Below are 8870 nucleotides of genomic sequence, written 5' to 3'. Positions count from 1 at the left end.
CCCACTTCTTTACCCTCTCCTGGGCAGGCCGTGGTTTTAACCATCTCAGCCCATTCTCACTGCGGTCTTCTGTGGTTGTCCCCCCTCTTCTGCCTCTGTGCTGCCTGCAAATGGGGCCAGCCTGGGGTGGTACCCACTGCCTCTCACATCCACTCCCATATCCATGGAGTGAGAGATACAAAAAACCTGCTGATAAGGGGAGGCTGCAGCAAAGACATAGGATTGCTGGGAAAAGTTTGTGTTGCTGGTTCCTGGTGGCTGGACCTTGGACAAGAGAAAACTTCAGAGGCTGAGGATGTTTGAGCTACAAACTTTGAGATGCAGCAAGTTCCCTCGGTACTGAGGAATACTGGAGGGGCAAGAAAACCTATTGGTGTAGTTAGGAGGAGGTTCGTTGGGAGGTCTGTACTTCATCATGCCTCTATGGATTGCACCTGTGAGTGAATGCAGCCCAGAGACACAGATAACTCCTTACCCCTTCTTCCCTTTTGTGGCCCCTGCCTCCTCATGCATATCTTAGTAATACTTCATTTATATGCCATGGTCAGCCCTTTGTGGGGACTGAAGGAAAAATTGTTGGACTGTCCTGCACTTTCTGTATCTTGTTACCTTGCACTCCCACGTTATGCAAAGGACAAATTTTGCCTTTTAATTTATTTACAGAACCCACAGTCATTGCCTTGTTTGCTATGGTCACTGCAATTGATTTTACATGATTCCTCTTTGATCTTCCTGGTCCCTGTGAAGCTGTGGTTGCACTATGTGGCTCTGCCTCTGTACCTTTCCCTCGCACAGGGCAAGGCTCCTGTTACAGTTTTAGGGTGATTTCCTTGGGTAATGAGCAGCCCTCTGGATTCCTTTATCCCGAAGCACTGAAATCTAGTTTTTTTGTTTGTTTGTTTCTTTTTTTCTGAGATTTCACTTCCTTTACATAGAATAGTGCTTTGGAGTTTTCCCCCCATAGTTTTCACTAAACTATCATCTGTGGTTCCACCTTTCTGCTTTCTGTCAGAAAGAAACACCTCAAAATGATCACTCGTTTCACACCTATCTCCCTCCCCTCAAGCCCATGGACAGCCCTGTCCCAGCCACCTGTTTGCTGGATGGTTTGAGTCCCCCAGCTCCATTTTTCCTGCAGACATCTCAGTAGGTAGCTAAAGCTTCCCCAGCTTCCTTGGCTGCTTCTGTTGATTGCTCAATAAATGCCTTTGGGAACCATCTTTCTGATGGGGTGACCTGATGTGGGTTTGCAAAGTGTCTTCATTTCTCTTCTGCCCAGAGATACCCAACGTGTCAGACTCATGCTGGACTTGACTGGTGTTTCTGTGTGTTTGTTTTTTCCCCCTTTCTTCTTGCTGGTCCTGAGCAAGGGTTTTCCTGGTGCCAGCTGGACCCTTCCTGCCCCAGCAGTCATCTCTCGTGGCCCATCACTCAGTGGTCGCATCCACGGCTCTCTGGCAGCACCATCTGTGTCCCTGTGCCCAGCTGGCCCTGCCACTGCAGTCCCCTTGGCTGTGATGCCACCGGCACCTCCTCCTCCTCGTCCTTCCCCCCTATGGGTCCAGGCAGCGGCTTTGGATCTGCTCAGAGCTGGGACTGGCAGGCTCTGCTGGTGCCCATGTGCCAGCACAGTGTGGCATGGGTGAGCAGATGAACCTTGGCAGCTCCTGGCTGCCAGGCAAGGGAACCATGGCGAGCCCCTGCCTCCCATGCTGTATCTCAGGGCTCTTGCTGGGATGCTTGAGCCATCCAAGGTGTCCATGTGAAGGGTGCACCAGGCCGGGTTGCCTCCTGCCTCATACTTAATCGATAAGGTGGGTGGCTCTCCGCCATCCCAGGGCATGCTTGGGCATCACTCTACCCAGGCACCCAGACAGTGGTCCCCAGGCCCCCCTGTGCTGCTTCCTCCTTGCCAGCTCCCTTGGGTGCATCACGGAGGTGTACCTGCCAGCCTGGTGTGCACCAGAGCCCACCAGGGATGTGGCAGTGCTGGGCAGTGGTGGCTGCAGCTGAGCAAATACGGTGACAAAAGCAGAGCTCAGGGACACTGTCTCACCCTGCCACCCACAATGTCACTGCAAGAGAATGGCACCACTTTCCCCTGAAATCCAGGGCTAGTAAGTGGCACTTAGCATTTGCAAACCGAGCCTAGCTGGCAGGGTGGTTGGTGAACATAGCTTCTCCTCTGGCCTTTCCAGAGCTGCTTTTTTAGGCTGGAAGCTGCTTTCCTCGGACTCAGCAACACCATTTGGGTGGAGAAATTGGGTTAGAAGTGCAACAGGAGCATCAGGCAGGTTTGCGCTCCAGACTGGCACGTGGCCCAGCAGTGTCAAAACCACTGAGTTCAGAAAGGAGTTGAGGGGCTGAAAGGTGTGTGTGTGTGGAATTGATAACGTGGTTAATTATTGCCAGCGAGCAGAGGCCAGAAATTAATTCAGCGCAGTTGTGAAACAGAGAGCACGTGCCGGAGGAGTGAGGCGGGGGCTGCAAACTGGGGGCAGGGGGAGCTGAGATGGCTCTGTGAAGCTGGAGTTCAGCAAAGAGCATCTTCATTGGATCAAGAAGAAGTCGCTTGACTCTGCTGGGGTTTTCTGGGAGTACAGAGGGGGATGCTGAATCCTGATGGCACTGGGGACAGACGTGGCTGCAAGGAGGGCACAGGCAGAGTGCAGGAGCTTGCAGGCAGAACAAAGTGCTGCCATGTCCTTCTGAGAGAATCATCTGTGGGGAGGGACGGGCTGTACCCCCACAGTCCTCTTCCTCCCACTCGGAGGTTGTGTGGGAGTGATGGTGGCTGTATGGTGCTGAAAGTCCATGCTTGCTCCCTGCCATTGGCTGCATGTCTCCTGATGATGATCCAGAAATGCCAGTGAAATACCTGGATTTTGGATAAGGCCATTGAGGTGAGATGTGGTTGCTTCTGGCCATGCTCAGTGCCCCCCTGGGGAGCTGGCAGCATCCCCTGAGGAAGCTGGTCGCAAAGCACAGTTAACACAGCACTACCAGAAAACGGCTTCCTGTGCTAATCAGCTCCCGGCAGGTTATCTCTTTCATAACTGCCTGCTCTCTCTCTCTCTCTCTTTTTTTTTTTTTTTTCTTTTCGGAGAAAACTCTCGTTTATCAGCCCTTCACCGAGGAGACCTGGGAGAGAGATGCTCCGCGCTGGCCCTGCCGGGGCTGGTCCCTGCCTGTCCTGCCGGCGCCATCTAGTAGGAGAAGGAGAAAAAGACAAAAAAAAAGTCAAATAAAGTGGATGTGGAGGTGCAGTTTCTTTCCGGCACAACAGTTTAATCCAACAGAGGGCTGCTCTGGGGTACGGCTCTAGTGCTGAGCCCATGGTTTGGGAACCTTGCAGGACTATTCCCTGGGTGGGAAATGGTGAGGGCATGGAGATGATCCAAACGGCATGACTTGTCCAGGATGAGTCCTGATTTATTTGATATAAAATGCAGCATCATTTTCAGGCAGCTCCTTGATAACATTGTCAGGACTGGATTTGATTAATTGTCTGGGGTGGGTTAATTGCAGTGTACTGGCTTGGGCTTCTGCCTTCAACTCCAGTGGGTGGCAGATGCTCCTGTTTCCAGCACCAAGGTAATCCCATCAGCTGGAGGCTTTACTTACAGCTAAAAACCTCTCTCTGCCATCCATGCATGTGTGATTTCCCTTTGTGAAGTCGCCCACTTTGGTCACGTTGCATGATTTTATCACAAATCCCAAAGAGTGCTGTAGTAATCTTCTAACAGTCCCATGGATTTTCAGTGTGATTTCCCAGCCTGAGGGGTTTGCCAGAGGAAATCCCCAAATCAACCCCTGCCAAGGTGAAATAAACGGGACCTGTAACATTAATTTGATTTAAATAAATAAATAAATAAATACATATATTATTTTTTTAGCAATACTATTATTTTTATGCAGCTGGAGTCACCCTTTCCAATGTGGGGAGGTGACAATGCTGGGTGTCTGTTGTCTGCCACATGAGAATTCCCACTGGCAGGAGTTCTGTCCTCTGCCGCCGATACACAGATGCATGTCCCCATGCTGCATGTCCCTGTGATCCACATGTGATGTGGTGAGTCCTGCTTGGGGCATGTCTCCCTCTGGCTTTTTCCCTTCATTTCCTGAAATATCAAGAACTGGAGGCTAGGGATGCTGCAGCATGAGGGACATTGCCCAAGTCCTACAGTCCAGTGGCGTCACCATTCCAGGGACTGCACTAGCATCATTGCACTTTGCCCAGAGCAGAACCTTAATTCATCTCTGCTTTCATAGATAAAAGCCTGAATTAATTAAAGAAGAGAATAGAAACCACTTTGATTTCCAGAACACCAGAAACTCCTAATTATCACAGCTCCCACAAGTGCTGCTATAATTAAGGGACTATCGCTGCTTCCAGTGCAGACCCAGTTTTTGCAGGGATTTACAAACAACACCTACATATTTTGCTTTCGGTGAAGTAGAGTGACTTGGGCCATGGATTCTGGCTCCAGGTGCATCTCTGTAAATCAACCACAGCACCACTGAAGCAGCATCTAATTCCCCTATGGATTTCTTATTAGAAATCTGGAGTCCCCAGTGGCAGCGTGCTACAGACAGCGTCTGCTCTTCAATTATACAAAATAATAAAATTCAGGGCCTTTTTTCTTTGCCTTCTGGTCTTTCTGTCTTTGAAATACACCTAGGGGCTGCTTTGAGCTCTTTTTTTTTTTTTTTTTTTGTCATAACCAGAGAGACTAAGCATTTATTAGTATTTAAAAAAGATGGTGTAAACTGAATTTCTCACCTGATCGCTGGTCCTCTGGTTCTTGTAACCTTTCCAGAAGCACTGCAAGCACCACGATGACACTGATGGTGAAACAGGCAGCTTTTGCTGCAGTGTAAAGGCTGTAAAATACCCCTAATGCAATAACCAAGCAAATCCCACAGGAGCATCTTCCCTGCAAGTGCCAGGCCCAGGCAGGGCAGGGAGCTCCCAGCTGCCTTTTATAGATCACAGAATCTTAGGGGTTGGAAGGGACCTCAGAAGATCATCAAGTTCAACCCCCATGCCAGAGTAGGACAAAAGAAAAACAAACAAACGAACAAAAAACAAACCCCAAAAAACACCACCAAAACACACCAACTAGGGCAGATCACTCAGAAAGATACTCAGATGGGTTTTGAATGTCTCCAGAGAAGGAGACTCCACAACCTCTCTGGGCAGCCTGACCCAGTGCTCTGCTACCCTCACAGTAGTAAAGAAGTTCTTCCTCATGTTGAGATGGAACTTCCTGTGCTTGAGTTTGAATCCGTTGCCCCTCGTCCTATCACAGGGCACAGGTGAAAAGGGGTTCTCCCTGCCTTCTTGATGCCCAGCCCTCATGTATTTGTAGATGTTAATTACACTTGGAGAAGTGGCCAGATAAAAAGGTGTGGCTGACAATATATGTCACCTCTGCACATGTTGAGGTTTATCCTTTGGTTGCTGCACCTTTCCTGACTTCATCCCTTTCTAAGTGTTGTCTGAAGTCTGCCCACTGCCAGCTGCTTTCTTGATGGGTGGTAGCTTCCCCACCTCCAAGGGAAGGGCCCCCCAGCATCGCTTCCTCACTCATCTCCCTGGCTGTTTCACAGCTGTGGACAAAACTGTTCCAGAAATACTCTTATCTACTGACAGCTTCTTTCCCTCTGTGTTGAACACTCCCGGTTCTTCCCCAGGTCACCCCATCCTGATCATGGGGAGAGTCTGGCTGCATCAGAGTCAGTGCACGGTTTGCAGGAGGGATGAGTTTGGACCTGATGTAGGACTCTACTCATGTGTCTGGATTGCAGGGTGTCCTGGAAAAGGCTCTGTGAACAGGTTTTTAAGGAAAATAACATTTGGTGTATAGCTTGGAGCTACCCTATGGCTCCTTTGCAGGCATTACAATGCATTGAATATTGGACAGCTGAAATTGTGAGTCTGTCTTGGTATGAACTCTCCCAGGTACTTGTAACTGATGTTTAACACCACATTCTGCAGGAAACACTTTATTTCATCCCTCTGAAAAGGCTAAAGAAATCAAGGCTGTGTTCCAAAGGAACACATCAAAAAGCAGAGGGATGCTCCTTTTCCTCTGACCCAGTGCTGGCTGATGAAGGGGCAAAGCTTGTCCCAGCCTCACTGTTCCCACATCTCTGGATTCCCTCCCTGCCTGTTCATGCTCCCTGACATCAAGCAGAAGCACCCAGAGGGTGGAAAACATATTTCCCCTCCCAAAGGTGCCATTTTAGTATGTGCTAAAGTGTAAGTGCCATGGCTTGTGCATGGGCAACACAGATGTGCTTCAGGATCGTGGTGGGCCATGGCTCTGCTCCTACCCTGTTGTCTTTGCTGCAAGTTGATTTCATTAAAAAAATCATCACCAGCTTGAAAAAAAAATTAAAAAAGGAAAGTGAAAGGAACAAACATAAAATTTGTCTGTATTAGCCACGCAGGGAAGCATAGGAAGTTAAGGAGATCACAGACAATTGAATTTAATTGAAAAAGAAGATTAAGTAAAATGAGAATCGAATATGAAGAGCTAAGTTGAATTAAAGAAACAAGCTGATTGCCTGAAGAAAGAAGTTAGAGGATGAAAATAATTTTATTTTGCATATGGGTTTCAGCTCTATTTATATAAGGATGGCATAGAAATGCCCCCCCAACAACCACCCCACCAAAGTGGTTTTACTCTTGAAATGATAATTTTTTTTTGAGATTGTCACAGTGCACAGGGAAATGGGGCTCTGACCTGATCTCCTGGGCTTACAGAGGTTTGGCACCATGTATGGTGAACTGGGAGAGCTTGATCCAAGGCTTACAGCTTCCCAGCATCATCTCAGGCTTGGTAGAAAGGTCTGCAGCTCCTCCCTCACAGGCAGGGGGGCAAAACCCAAACCCCAGGGGCAAACCAGGGGGTCAGTGAAAAGTGGGCCCTTGCTTTGGGAACAACAGCAGGTGGGAACTTTTCTGGGACTGTAAAAGCCTGTTGCAAAGGGCTCTGAGAGGAAGCCACACGGCAGGCAGCACTGGGGGATCATGCATGGGGGTTGTGGCTGGGATGTGCTCCTGCACCAGCTTCTGGCAGCAGAATGGGTAAGAAGCTAGTTTCAGGGAAAATGAATAGTCTGTATTCACAGCACAAATGGGAAAATTATATACAAGCAAGCGACACAAATGGGAAAAATAAGGCCTTAATTTAAAGTAGTTTTTCGAGTTAGAGGCATCTTTATTCCAAGGGAGTTCTCCTGATGGTGGCAAAATGGTTGAATGCATCCCCCTCCAGCATTCCTAACTCCCACTTGGCTCTTGCACCCTCTGCTGCAGGGAATCCAGTCCCCAGCATCCCCTTCCCCACCGAATGGCCCCACAGTGCTGGGGAGCAGCCAAGCTCACCCAGCACCAGGGCTGAGCCAGCAAAGGTCACTTCCACGTCCCTCTGCAGCACGCCTGGCCAGGAGGACTCTGCTGGGCTTGGCACAGAGCTCAGCTGCATCCTGTGGAGCAAAGACCTTTCAGAGCCCCGGAGGTGGGGATGGGGAGAAGGGCAACTGGGGGGGGAGGAGAGGGCGAGTTTGTTGGCCCTTTTCCAGAGGATCATTTTGATTCTTTGTCATCACTTGAAAATTTTGAACTATAAATAAATGCAGCAGTGTTGCTCCTTCATATTGACTCTTTCTGCCAGATGGGGGGGCTGACCCAAATGTGTTTTTAATGTGTATTTCATGTGTACACTGCTAGCTTGTCGCTGTCTTTAACTGCTGCACACCCGCATTTTGCATGTGCATGACCTGATCCCAGCGTCTCTTTTGCCTGCCCCTTCCCACCCATCCCTGCCATGTGCTTCATCCCTGGCCTCCCCTTGTCTCCTCTGGTCCCTGACCAACTCTCCTCTGCTCCATCAGTCTCCCAAGCTGAGAAATCCAGACAGGGATGTATTTCCTCCAGCCCTCTCTGAGACAGCATGTGCATGGTGGTGCACCTCTTGTAAGCTGGTCTGGTAACATGTCCTGCCCTGCACCCCAGAGATTTTCATCTGCCCCAATATTGCATGAGAATCTCATTTCTCAGCAAAATCCAGCTGTGATTTCATTAAGGAGGCTCTGGGTCTTTGTGCTCAATATTTAATTTAACACAAGCGTGTGTGTTCAGTTCGAGGTGTTGATTAACCATGACTCTGAGATAGAGGGAAATTACTAATATGGGAAAGTGCAGCCAGTATTTCATGGCAAAGAGTAATTGAGCTAGCAGTTGACATATGGAGTTGTGTGGGCAAACTAATTAAATTTTACATCTTCCCAAGCATTTGTGAGTTTTATAAGCATTTGATTTATATATTAATTAAACCTGAGAGTGAAATAAAGAGGACGTAACTATTTATACTGCAAATGTGTCCATCAAGAGGAAGGGCTTTCATGTATTTTAAAGCAGATACCAACATACCTCTGTGAGTCCCTGGCTCAGTCTGACAGTGGCAGAGCAGACTGGGACCACGTTCCAGCTCATGGGGCTGGCTCTGCACAGGCAAAGGGTGCAGAGTACCCAGCCCTGGACATGCTGCTGGACATCCCTTCATCCCCTACAGGGTCTGTCTCTCATATTGACCACCAGGAACAATCTCTGTGCTGCCCAGCAGGTTGGTGTCTCCTGAGGAGCTGCAGAGCCCACCTTTTCTGCTGACCTGGGTGCTTTGTAAGTAGCTAGTGAGAAAGCTAATATGTAATTTAAATATTTTATATTTATTCTATAATATTTATAATATTTAATTTAAATATTTATCTGATCTGTTAGCAAGGCACTGGAGGTGGTTACAGCATGTCCTGACATGACCTTGCTGAGGGTGTTTGAAGTTGTCTTATTTACTTATTTA

This window comes from Apus apus, chromosome 6 (assembly GCF_020740795.1).
Source record: "Apus apus isolate bApuApu2 chromosome 6, bApuApu2.pri.cur, whole genome shotgun sequence".
Lineage (NCBI taxonomy): Eukaryota > Metazoa > Chordata > Aves > Apodiformes > Apodidae > Apus > Apus apus.
The sequence above is the reverse complement of the archived record's forward strand: the minus strand, read 5'-3'. Positions refer to the sequence as shown.